Source organism: Chrysemys picta, chromosome 2, assembly GCF_011386835.1.
Source record: "Chrysemys picta bellii isolate R12L10 chromosome 2, ASM1138683v2, whole genome shotgun sequence".
Taxonomy (NCBI): domain Eukaryota; kingdom Metazoa; phylum Chordata; order Testudines; family Emydidae; genus Chrysemys; species Chrysemys picta.
Genome location: NC_088792.1, coordinates 115,882,566 through 115,894,616, shown reverse-complemented (window position 1 = coordinate 115,894,616; position 12,051 = coordinate 115,882,566). Strand labels below are relative to the sequence as shown.

At 44.4% G+C, this 12,051-nt stretch overlaps 1 protein-coding gene across 24 annotated transcripts in view; it reads right to left on the bottom strand.

Moving 5' to 3' along the window:
* The window catches only part of LOC101951432 (poly(rC)-binding protein 3-like), a 737,225-nt gene that overhangs the window by 24,858 nt on the left and 700,316 nt on the right, over positions 1 to 12,051 (bottom strand). The window lies entirely within an intron of this gene.

Here is a 12,051-nt window from a genome sequence, read left to right as displayed (position 1 = left end):
GGGAGGATGAGGCAAATAAATGTAGGAGATTTCCCGTTCCATAGTCTGAGGGTCTGTTTCCACTTTGTGTGTTAATTTTAGGAATTTTTCCTTTTCTAAGGAAGGATCAGTGAGAAAGTTGTGGTGAGGCAACTTTGGCTGACCCTTGAGTCCTCAGATTTCCTTAACCCTGGTCAACCAAGTTGTAGGCCTGAGCATGGTACTGGCTGCTACAGCTGATCGTGTCCTAGCCACAAAGATAAAAAGATTTTTAAATCTGTTAGCAATAGAGTAGTCAAAACACAATACAAATATGTGTAAAAACTCTGATTTCTGTTAACATTTTTAAAAAATGCAACCAGCTCTAGTCAGCGGGGTTTGTTAAAGTGTCTGTGCCCTGTCAAAGCAGTGGAGTTGTGCTGGAGTGTTCTCAGATGGTAGCTGCCCTGAGGGGGTTCATGCATGGTACCATGAGGTTTATTTGAACACCTCTCTTATTCAATGTGTTCATGAGGCCACTTGGAAGGGGACACCAAAGACACCCAACTATATGCTGTTATCATGCCTGACTCAGCTGATAGAGTGGAACCAATAGCCTAATACCTAAATGAGTTTTGGGGCTTGTCACTCAATCCAGATAAATTGGAGATAATGTTGGTGGAAGCATCTAGAAGCGCTGGTGGCACTTTAATCAAGACCATGACTGAGAAATTGTGACCACCATCTGTGACCCAGATGACAACTTAAGAGCATTGCTAGACCTGGGCTGCTTCTAGATGCCCAAGAAGTGGTGGTGGCCAAGAACACTTTTTAATTTGTGCTTGGCAAGGAGAGGGTCACCTGTCAATTCCTGTGTGGAGCTTTCCACACTTATCCTTTGTCACCTTAACCCTGCCTTGCTGTAATACACTCTGCATTGAGCCACGAGACCAAACAAACACTAAAGCTAGTTCAGAATATGGCTGTCCCCTGGGAGCACATTATGCTGTGGCTATGGGATTAATCTAGTTTAGATATTTATATGGTGCGCATTACCATAGCATTGGAGTGTATGATCTGCATGGACTGTCAATACACTTCCTGGAATTTTAGGGGTTGGTTTTAATCCATGCAGTTTAAATGGTTTGGGATCAAGTGATCTGAGAGACCGCCTCTCCTCCTCCAGTCATTTTGATGGTGTAAAACCAGCGTGACGCAATGATGAGCCAGGCCCTTTGCATTTTGTCTGCCTCACTCTTAGGGTGATCAGATGTCCCGATTTTATAGGGACAGGCCTGATTTTTGGGTCTTTTTCTTATATAGGCTCCTATTACCCTCCACCCCATCCTGATTTTTTACACTTGCTGTCTGGTCACCCTACTCACTCTGAGAAGGAGTCGTATAAAATATATCCAAACCGATGCTCTTTTTTCAAGACAAATCTTTCTAATACTACTGACTGGCCCACTCAGGAGAAGCCATCTCTCGTTTTGTAGACTGTTGCACAGCAGGATTTGGCAGATCCTACTGGGTCCCTTGTGATAGAGGTGGGTCCATTAAACACTGAAAGTGACAGCACCGTATGAAGTGTTGTATGTTCTACAGTTACAGGTTTGCTGCTTCTGAAAACTCTCGGCCAATACAATTAGAGGATGAGCAGTACAGGAGTCTAACATTTTTCTTTAGCAGGACCATTGGAACGGCTTTGACACTGATGTTCATAAGGTCTTCCAATGTATCATGGGCATGATTCTCCTCTGATTTACAATAGTGTAACACAGGTGTGACTCCACCAAAACCCATGTAGTTATACTGATGTAAATCAGAGGAGAGTCATGCACCCACTCATTCTTAATTGTCTGTCCAAGTCCATGGCAAAATTCCTATGACATCAATGGGAGCGGAATCGAGCCAGGACCATAAAATTCTAGCAGATGGGACCATGAGGACTGATTTTTAGCTCACACCAGTTTAACTCTATTGATGACACGTGGAATTACTCCTGATTTACACCATGTGAGTTCAGATTCAGCCCTGTGTCTTTCTTCGTGTTGGTATAGTGCTGAGCACATGGGCAGTGCTTAATAACAAAGACAATCGAGCACACAGAAAGAGAGAGTATGCCAGTTAGACTTTAAACTATGGCCTTCTAGTGTGAGTTTTCTGCCTGTTTGGCTCTTTATGTCCCTCACTGCTGCATTCTCTGTCTATGGCACTGGGAATAGCCAGATGTTTAGTCTGTAGTTTATTGCAAGGCCCCTACTGTAAAGCGTTGGCTCATCATGGTGGCCCGTGGCTTGCGGGTTGTTTGAATATTTCACTTCTAGATAAAACTGGATTCCATTTGTAATAGTGCTAGCAAAAGGTACTGAGTAGGCAGCATCTGAGACTGAAGTTTTCTGCTTATCCCCAGTACAGGTACTGCCAACTCAAGCTTCCCAACGCTGCCTCGTCAGTTTACCTCCACTGGCCTGGTGGGAGTAGCTTCAAGGGTGAAAGAGGAGTGCAGGCTCAGCCCATTGAATCCTTGGCCTCTCTCCTGGGACTGCTAACAAGGCTGAACCCAAGACTGAGACTCATTTAATAATGACCACTGAACAACTGTCAGATGGGAACAACTGTCATCCAATACCAGTCTGAACCACTGACCAAAGGTGAAAAGACATCTCCCGTTACCAATACACTGAGCCACTTATTCCCTTCCTTTACATTTAAAGGAAGTTTCAGTCCATGTAAGAATTGATTTATTGTGTATCCCTGGAATTGTTTCTGTTACATGTTATATTGGATGTGTCTGACATTCCCAGGATATCACAGGTAGCCATGGCTTCCTAACATGTTACTCTGATGTAAATCCAGGTATAACTGAGAGTAGAACTTTGTCTATGATGTTCTCTTCAAAGGAGACTCTCTAATTGTTTTTCATAAATACTTAGTTCATTTCCTTCTCATTATTTTCAATCTCTTTTATTTTTTCTTCTTCTTTCACTATTGCATAAGTACCTTGTTATATGCCTCAGAAGGGCTGCCATCCTGGGATTTATTTATGCATTTTTATTTAGAAAAGGGGCTGCATGAGGGACAGTGTAGTCTAGTGGAAGTCACGATCTCCTGATATCTGATCACAGCTCTCTCACAGACTTATTGTAGGGTCTTGGACATGATGCTTGACTACTCTGTGCCTGTTAAAAAGCAGCAGTAATATTTAACATCTCTCCTCTCCCCTCCCAAGGGTAATGCACAATCTGGCTCATAGTGATTTCACAGACTTCATAAACAGACATAAAGAAAATTGGTAGGCCAAATTTTGAGACAACACCACTGTTATTGTCATTTCTGTGCAGACCTAAACTACCAATGAAAAATATAATGTGCACCAGCTTAATTGAAAGTACATAGCTTGATAGAGGGCCCAGTTCTGTCCCACCCTCTTACTAACGTTGAGATTAGCATCTTACTCTGGGGCACATTTTCATATCTTTTCTCATACTGTATAGTTACTTGCTTCACAAGTGGTCCCATTATCCACAGGGAATTAAAAACTTCCCAGTGGCTTTTATGGAGATGGTGTTGAATTTTATTGTAAGACACCCTTATGGTGCTTATGTGATGAGCTTCCCAATTCGTTATTTGAAAGGAAGGAGTCATTATTCCTCTAGAATACAGAAGGCTGGCCCATCAAGTTGTCATTTCCAATTCAGCTGGATTTACAGGCCTATTTATATTTATAGAGAGCATTTATCAGATTTGCGGCATTTTATTTTCAAAGCATTCTGCTGTTTTGGGGGGGTTTGCTTTCTGTTCATTGTTCTCTCTCTTTTTTTTTTTTAAAGTGGGGAAGGTGATTTTTATCTCGCTGACCAATGTTTTTTTTGCAGTGTCAGGTGTTTTAAGACTGTGATCCATCTATGCCAGCTCCATTGTACCCCACTTCCACCACCTTCTCCATCCCCCCACCTAGCTATCACCACTCTACCATTATATGCCAAGATGTACATCACAAGTGGATGGAAGACAGCTGGCTGAAACTACATGCAAACCAGATGGAGGTAATACAGGTGGGATGAAGGAAATATTTTGAAGAATTACCCATCATCAGAGTATCTCCTGCTATTGGGGGTATCTGCCCTCAGATAATCAAGTCACACTGTAGCCTAGGAGTTCTTTTGGACTCCTTGGTATTTCTGGACTCTAAAATAGCTATCACTGCCAAAACATACATTCTTTCATCTGTGACTGGAAGAAGGCTGGGTCCCTACTGTTGGACAATGACATGGTCAGAGTGCTCCATGCCTTTGTGACTTCCAGGTCGAATTAATGCAACTCTCTATATTTGGGAATGAGTGCATGAACCTTAGAATAGGTCCAGATCATCTCAAATGTATCAACCTGCTTCCTGCGCAGCACTGACTGCTGACAGACCTATCACCTGGAGCTCTGTTCCCCACACTGCCTCCACGCAAAAGAACTGGTTAGTTTTAAGACAACGGTGCTCATCTTTAATCCCTCCACAGGAGTACACCACGTTACCTAAAGAAGTACCTCTTGGGCAGGGATCACAACTTTCCTTATGGACAATGAAGCTGTCAACCTCAAGGTTCAACTTGTGAGTGTAGAGGACACAATTTTCTTGACAATTGATTCAGACTGATTGAATTCCCTTCTGGAGAAGGTGGGAATAACCAGATACCTCACCACCTTCAGAGTGAAATGCGTAACTACGTGAAATGGGGAAGAGGAGACATGCACATACACACATTTAAATGGCCTCCGAGGGAGATGGGAGAAATATAGTCCACTTTATTAGTTTTGTTTCAGAAATGCCCAGATACTACAATGGTGGGCCCCTAGTAAAAACCTAGATGGACAGAACTTCCAAATTCAAAGTCTGATTTTATGGCATGGTGCCATTTACTTTATTAATTAGTTGCAATTATCATTTGGAGGTATGTAAAAAGCTGTGAGGTCTGAGCTATAGTAACCATTAATAACAGAGAAATTATGTTATAACTGCCTCAACTCAATTACTGAAGAAAGAATAAATAGGATTTACTATGACACAAACAAATATGAATTGTAAACAGGTATTAACTTATGCTTAAGCCTACAATTTTTTCACAGAGGTCACGGATGTCATGGAATCTGTGACTTCCAGCTACCTCTGTGAATTCAGCCCTGTCGGCTGGAAGCTGCAGGGTGGATGGTGGGGGGACCCTGCAGCTCCCCGTGACTGTGGGTGCTGGGGGCCCTGGAGCTCCAGCTGCCATGGTTAGTGGGGTCCCCCCCGCAGCTCCAATCTGCTATGGGAGGCAGGGACACAGCTCCCAGCCGCCGTGAGTGGTGGGGATCCCAGAGCTCCCGGCCATGTAGAGGGCAGGGGACCTGGGAGCTCCCAGCTACTGCGAGTGGCGGGGGCCGCCCGCAGCTCTGAGCTGCTATGGGCGGCGGGCCCCACCTCTGCAGCTCCCGACTGATGCAGGCAGCGAGGCCGCAGCTCTTGGCCGCCCTTGGCAGCGGGGGCCCCCCTGCAGCTCTGAGCTGCCGTGGACGGCGGGGCCACAGTTCCTGGCCGCCATGGGGGACAGGGAACCCAGGAGTGCCGAGTTGCCATGTGACTGGGAGTCCTTCAAAGCTCTAGGCCACCATGGTTGGTGGGGGTACCCCGGAACTCCCAGCTGGGGGACTCTGGGGCTCCGAGCCCCCACAGGTGGTGGGGGCCCCCCAGATCTCGGAGCTGCCCCTGCAGCTTCCCAACCTCTGCTGGCAGTGGGGGGACCCTGCAGCTGGGCTCCCCATTTTGTCAGGAATATTTTTAGTAAAAGTCACGGACAGGTCATCAGCTTCCGTGAATTTTGCTTTATTGCCCATAACCTGTCCATGACTTTTACTAAAACTATCCCGACAAAATCTTAGCCTTACTTATGCTTTCCTTGGGCCAAACCCTAAGGTCTTTACCTAGTTTATATTTGGTGTTTGCTTAGGCAAATTCCTACTGTGTTTGAATCAGTGGGAATCTGTCTGATCAAGGACTGAGTAATAACTCAGACTTATCCTTCTGGATTTATTTTTATTTAAATCATACACTGTTTGTCTTTGGTAATTCAAGAGCATGTGTAAGTACAGTGGTCTTGATTTTCTTCTCATTTTCACTGGTATCTTACATCCACTTTGCAAAGAGGTCAATGACTCCTCAAGGTGCAAAGCAGTAGAGAAAGAGGCCCATTAACATAAAAATAATGATTCCTAGTTTGCACCAGTGCAAGGGGAGAATAACGCCCAGAGTAGGCTGCCCTCACTGATGTACACTCTGCCCTTCCAAGAGCTAACAGTTTACACAGACCTATTTTGCAATACTAGACAAAATAAAGGCAGAGAAGGATAAAGGTGCAACACCGAAAGTGAAGCAGAAAGCCAACTGGAAGCATTGCTTAGGAAACTGTTTCAGAACAACCCATGCTGCGGGTATGTAGGTTCTTACACCTTATAAAAAAATCAATTAATTTCCTTGGCTGCTTGTCAAGATGACAAATATCAACCCTGATTTCCTGTTTGGAGCAATAATCAATATTGCCAAGCAGCAGCAATAGCAGAAAGTATTGAAGCTGACACTTTATTTTTTTCTTACTGTTACTAGCGCAGCCTCTTGAGGGATATGCTGGTCACCAAATGTATAATGAACTCAGAATAAGTGACTTTTTGCGAGTAATTTAGACAATACCAACAAAAATCAATTTTGATGGATGAGCTAAAAGCAGACAGACTTTAATTACTGAAGGCCAGATCATCACTTCTACTGAGGGGACCTACGGTGGGTGCAATTCCCTCTAGCCACAAGGAAAGGGGGTGAGGAATCAACCCACCTTGGGCCTCTATAGTTGTCCCTCCGTGGGGACAGTGGGGTGTTGGGGCAGGGCCAAGAAGGTTGGAGCCATTTAGAATTTTCATCATCCCTCTAAGTGGGAGGGATTGTGCGGGCAATATTGTGGGGGAGAGGAGGAGCCTCTCGGTCGGGTAGATCCCCTGGATGTTCCAGATGCACACGGGCAGTAGTTGCTCTCCATGCACTGCCACTCCCTCCCCTCCTTCCCCCTACAGGAATTGTGCTGCCATTGGGCGACTCCCCCTCTGGCTGCTCAGCTGCAAACACAACTAGGACTTGGTGGGACTTAAAGCTGTTTTAAGCAGCATTCACTCCCTCCCGGATTATTGCATGCAACCCTAGGGTATGTCTGTGCTACAGCGGCATGGCTAAGGGGTTGCAGCTACGCCACTGTAGGGTAGATGCATCCTTCCATTGATGTAGATAGTTCACCTCTCCAAAAGGCGGTAGCTAGGTTGACAGAAAAATTCTTCCTTTGACTCAGAGGCATCTACACTGGGGGTCAGGATGACCTAACTACATCACACAGGGTGTAGACCAGGCCCTAGGAGCTACCCAGGAAATGTTGCTGTCGAGAGTTATCCTCACCTTCCCCCCACTCTATTGCCTTCCCACCCCAAGTAAATTCCCCAGCCACTAGAGAGGATGAAGTCCTCAAATCAACATGAGATGAGTCTCACTGGGTTCTCAGCGCCCTCTGGCAAGTTCCTCTCCAAGAGAGGGTTGTTTGACTATTTATTACATATTAAAAAAAAATCACCCAACCCCAACAGTTGACAAACCAAGCGTCAGAATCCAGCCTAACTCAGGTTTTTGGTCTGTCCGGTTTGTGAGCTCCCCTGCTCACCCGCAATGTGTGTGAGACAATAACAGGTTGAAAACTGAACCGTAACCATGTACAGAGTGTGCATAAACCACATGCAGGCCTGGGCTCCCCAACTCCCATGCCCCATTGGCCAGAGCTCCCTGGCTCCCACCAACTCCCCCATTCGCTCACTGACCCCCACCAGGCTCCTGCAGCCTCCTCCCTTCCCCCTCCACTCAAGAAGGCTCCCCTGCTTCTCCTTAGTAGGGTCGTGAAGGCTCCCCATTCCCATAAACTGCTCAGGCAGCCTCTCCCTGTCTCCAGCCTGCAGGGGAGGGGCTCGGTGGTGAGGGAATGAAGCTTTGGCTAGTGAGCTCAGAATGGGTGCAGCTCCAGGCCTATCGAGAAAAATTCGGGGCCCTGGTACATCGTGTTCACTGGGGCCCCTCCCAACTTGAGCTCAGCAGGGGCCCGAACAATTGTCCCTCCTTTCCATCAGCCCTAAGTTGCTCTGGTCAGTTGTGCCTGCTCCAGGACTCTGCCCGCTGAGAACATACACCCTTCTGTACTGCAGTCAGCTGCTCTGGCTGCCAGAAACACAAACAGCCAAAATTCCTGAGCTGCCTGTATTTTATCACGAGAATCCTCCCCAAAATTGTACCACTTCTCAGGCTGGCTGCACACACACACACCTGCGCATATGCAGCGTACCGAGTCCATTTAGCACTTCTATTAATATACAGTTGAATTTAATGCTAGGAACCAACCCAAAATATTCCATTTTCTTAGCTGTAGCATTCCTGCCGGCTATTTCTATGCCTAAACCCATTTCGTCCTCAGGGATCCCTTTTAAAAAGGTGGCGGTGAGACTGGGCTTGACTTAATTTACAATGGGTTTGATTTTAAACTGACATATGCTGGCTTGTTCTACTAGATCTTGAAAAATCTGCTATTGCAGGAGGATTTTTCAAATAATGCAGTGATGCACATTTGCATGTCAGAGGTTAGTGCTGAGTCAGTGTGTTTTACAGTTGTGAGGCTAGGAACAGATTCTCTCTGTTGCAAAAGGGCCAAAGTCTGCTCTCGCTTTCATCAGCAGATCTCCAGAGAGACTCCTCTGAAGTAAATGGAGTTACTCTGGATTTACAGTGCTGTGAGCAAGAGTAGAATTTGGCAGTGAGCTTCCCCAAACCTTCACAGTAAGGACAAATATGGTGCTCTCATAAAATTCTGAACAAACAATAAACTAGATGATAAAACATATTAGCAGGGTGTCCTCTACTAATGCAAAGCTTGCCAGATCTCAGGCACTTGGGAAAGGAGACGCCTTTTTCCTATTAACTCTGATTTGCTTTCTCCTCTTCTTTCTATAAATCACTGCCACTGAGATTAAGAGAGTTTATATGATGTTATAAGTATCTGGTAAATAATGTAATTGTTATTTGTGATCCCATTCATGCTTGAAAGCTTCTTTTACTGGAGGGGATATCTTCAATTTTCTGTGTCATTCATTTATAATGAAAGTTGATAAGATTTAGAGCTGACGGCAAATATTTGAAGGTTTTTTCCTATGGCAGGCAAAGAATCAATTGGAAATGTTAAGGGGACGTCTAAAGTTCCAGCACCTTGTAGGGTAGGAGGAGGACTGTTGCAAGTGAGGGCTAGGTAGCCCAATCATATCCCATTTGGAGTTCCCAGAGTTGGAGTGTTGCTCCAGTTTTTAACCTTTCTTTTTAAAAGCAATGTTGTTTACATTGCACGTTTATATAGTTTAAGTACATTTTGTGCTCATGAAATACATTGAATTGACAGCCTTGGAGACAAAGGTCCTCTGAGTAGTCCAGAACGATATGGCACAAGCAAGTTACAGTGCAGTTTCCCCAAACTAGCTAGCCTATGTGTTCTCAGTCCTAATCTGGAGGAACTTCCCCATAGAATATGGAGGTTGTTCATTTTCCAAGTCCATTCAGTTCTTGGTGTTTTTACTGGGACTGTTAATCAGGGTGCCACCTGTGATGCAAACACCTATTCCTTAGTTACTAACTCCACTTAGGGTGCCAACCATCCAGTGATTGATAATTAGGGATCTCGATTAATCACAGTTAAAAATTAATCGTGATTAATCGCACTGTTAAACAATAGAATACCAATTGAAATGTATTAAATATTTTGGATGTTTTTCTACATTTTCAAATATATTGATTTCAATTACAACACAGAATACAAAGTGTACAGTGCTCACTTTATATAATTTTTATTACAAATATTTGCACTGTAAAATGATAAAATAAATAGTATTTTTCAATTCACCTCATACAAGTACTGCAGTGCAATCTCTTTATCGTGAAAGTGCAACTTACAAATGTAGATTTTTTTGTTACATAACTGCACTCAAAAACAAAACAATGTAAAACTTTAAAGCCTACAAGTCCACTCAGGCCTACTTCTTGTCCAGCTGATCACTAAGAGAAACAGGAGATAATGCTGCCTGCTTCTTATTTACGTCACCTGAAAGCAGGAGCGCTGCCAGCTTTTTTGCTGCCCTAGGTGGCGGAAGGTCCCGCCCCCAAAATACTGCCGACGACCAGGGCGCCCGAAGATCCGGCCACTGCGGTCACCCCCCACAAATGTTAGCGCTAATGGGTTGCGCCGGCCCTGCCTGAAAGTGAGAACAGCTGTTCGCATGTCACTTTTGTAGCTGGCATTGCAAGGTATTTACGTGCCTGATATGCTAAACATTTGTATGCCCCTTCATGCTTTGGCCACCATTCCAGAGAACATGCTTCCATGCTGATCACGCTCATTAAAAAAATGTGTTAATTAAATTTGTGACTGAATGCCTTGGTAGAGAATTGTATGTCTCCCATATATTTAATGTTATAGCAGTCTTGGATGATGACCCAGCATGTTGTTCATTTTAAGAACACTTTCAGTGCAGATTTAACAAAACACAAAGAAGGTACCAATGTGAGATTTCTAAAGATAGATATAGCACTCAAGGTTTAAGAATTTGAAGTGCCTTCCAAATCTGAGAGGGACGAGGTGTGGAGCATGCTTTCAGAAGTCTTAAAAGAGCAATACTCTGATGCGGAAACTACAGAATCCAAACCACCAAAAAAGAAAATCCACCTTCTGCTGGTGGCATTGACTCAGATGATGAAAATGAACATGTGTTGGTCTGCACTGCTTTGGATCGTTATCGAGCAGAACCCGTCATCACCTTGGACGCATGTTCTCTGGAATGGTAGTTGAAGCATGAAGGGACATATGAATCTTTAGCGCATCTGGCATGTAAATATCTTGCAACGCCGGTGTGACGGTGCACTCCATATGATGTTATTAAAATATGCTAATGAGTGTGAATATAATGTAACTGGAATATGCTTCATGCAAAAGGTCTCTTGTAAGATATCATTACAAAGCTTATAATCTACTGAATATGGTCACCCAATTTGTATAAATGTATCATTCTTGTATCTGAAGCTAGAAATATGAAATATAACTCTGAGGGCCTATTGTAATTATGCAAAGTGTGGGCCATTAATGGTGGCTTGGAATCTTGATGGCTCCCATTAACCAGGACAATTGGTTGTAAATGGCTCTGTTTACTTGTAAGTCTTCCTGTATACCTGTGTGCTGGCAAGTGAGTAATGAAGTCTTACAGTGACATGTGATCATGTCACCTGAACTGGAATCCATCTTTAACCTGGTGCTTTTCCATTTAGGAGGAGGGGTGGGAACCCAGAAAGGGACAAAGGATTCCCGCCTTGTGCAAAAGACATATAAGGGGTGGAACAGAACAAAAGGGGTTGCAGTCATGAGAAATCCCTTAGCTACCACCTGAGCTGGAACAAGGACTGTACCGGGGAAGGGATTGAGCCCAGACTAGAAGGAGACCAGTTTGTCAAAGAAGCTTACTGGAACATCTCTGAGGGTGAGATTTACTTGCATTGTTTCCTACTGTACTAGGCTTAGACGTGCATGTTTCTGTTTTATTTGGTTTGGTAATTTACTTTGTTCTGTCTATTATTACTTGCAACCACTTAAATCCTACTGTTTGTGTTTAATAAAATCATTTTTTACTTATTAATTAACCCAGAGTAAGTATTAATACCTGGAAGGGGGGGGAACAGCTGTGCATAAGCTTTATACACGGTAAAACAGATTTATTTGGGGTTTGGACCCAATTGGGAGTTGGGTATCTGAGTACTGGAGACAGGAACACTTCTTAAGCTGTTTTCAGTTAAGCCTGCACCTTGTGGGGGACATGGTTCAGATTTGGATCTGTGTTTGCAGCAGGCAAATGTGTCTGGCTCAAACAAGGCAGGGCACTGAAGTCCCAAGCTGGCAGGGAAAACAAGATCAGAGGTAGTCTAGGCACATCAGGCGGCAGTTCCCAAAGGGGTTT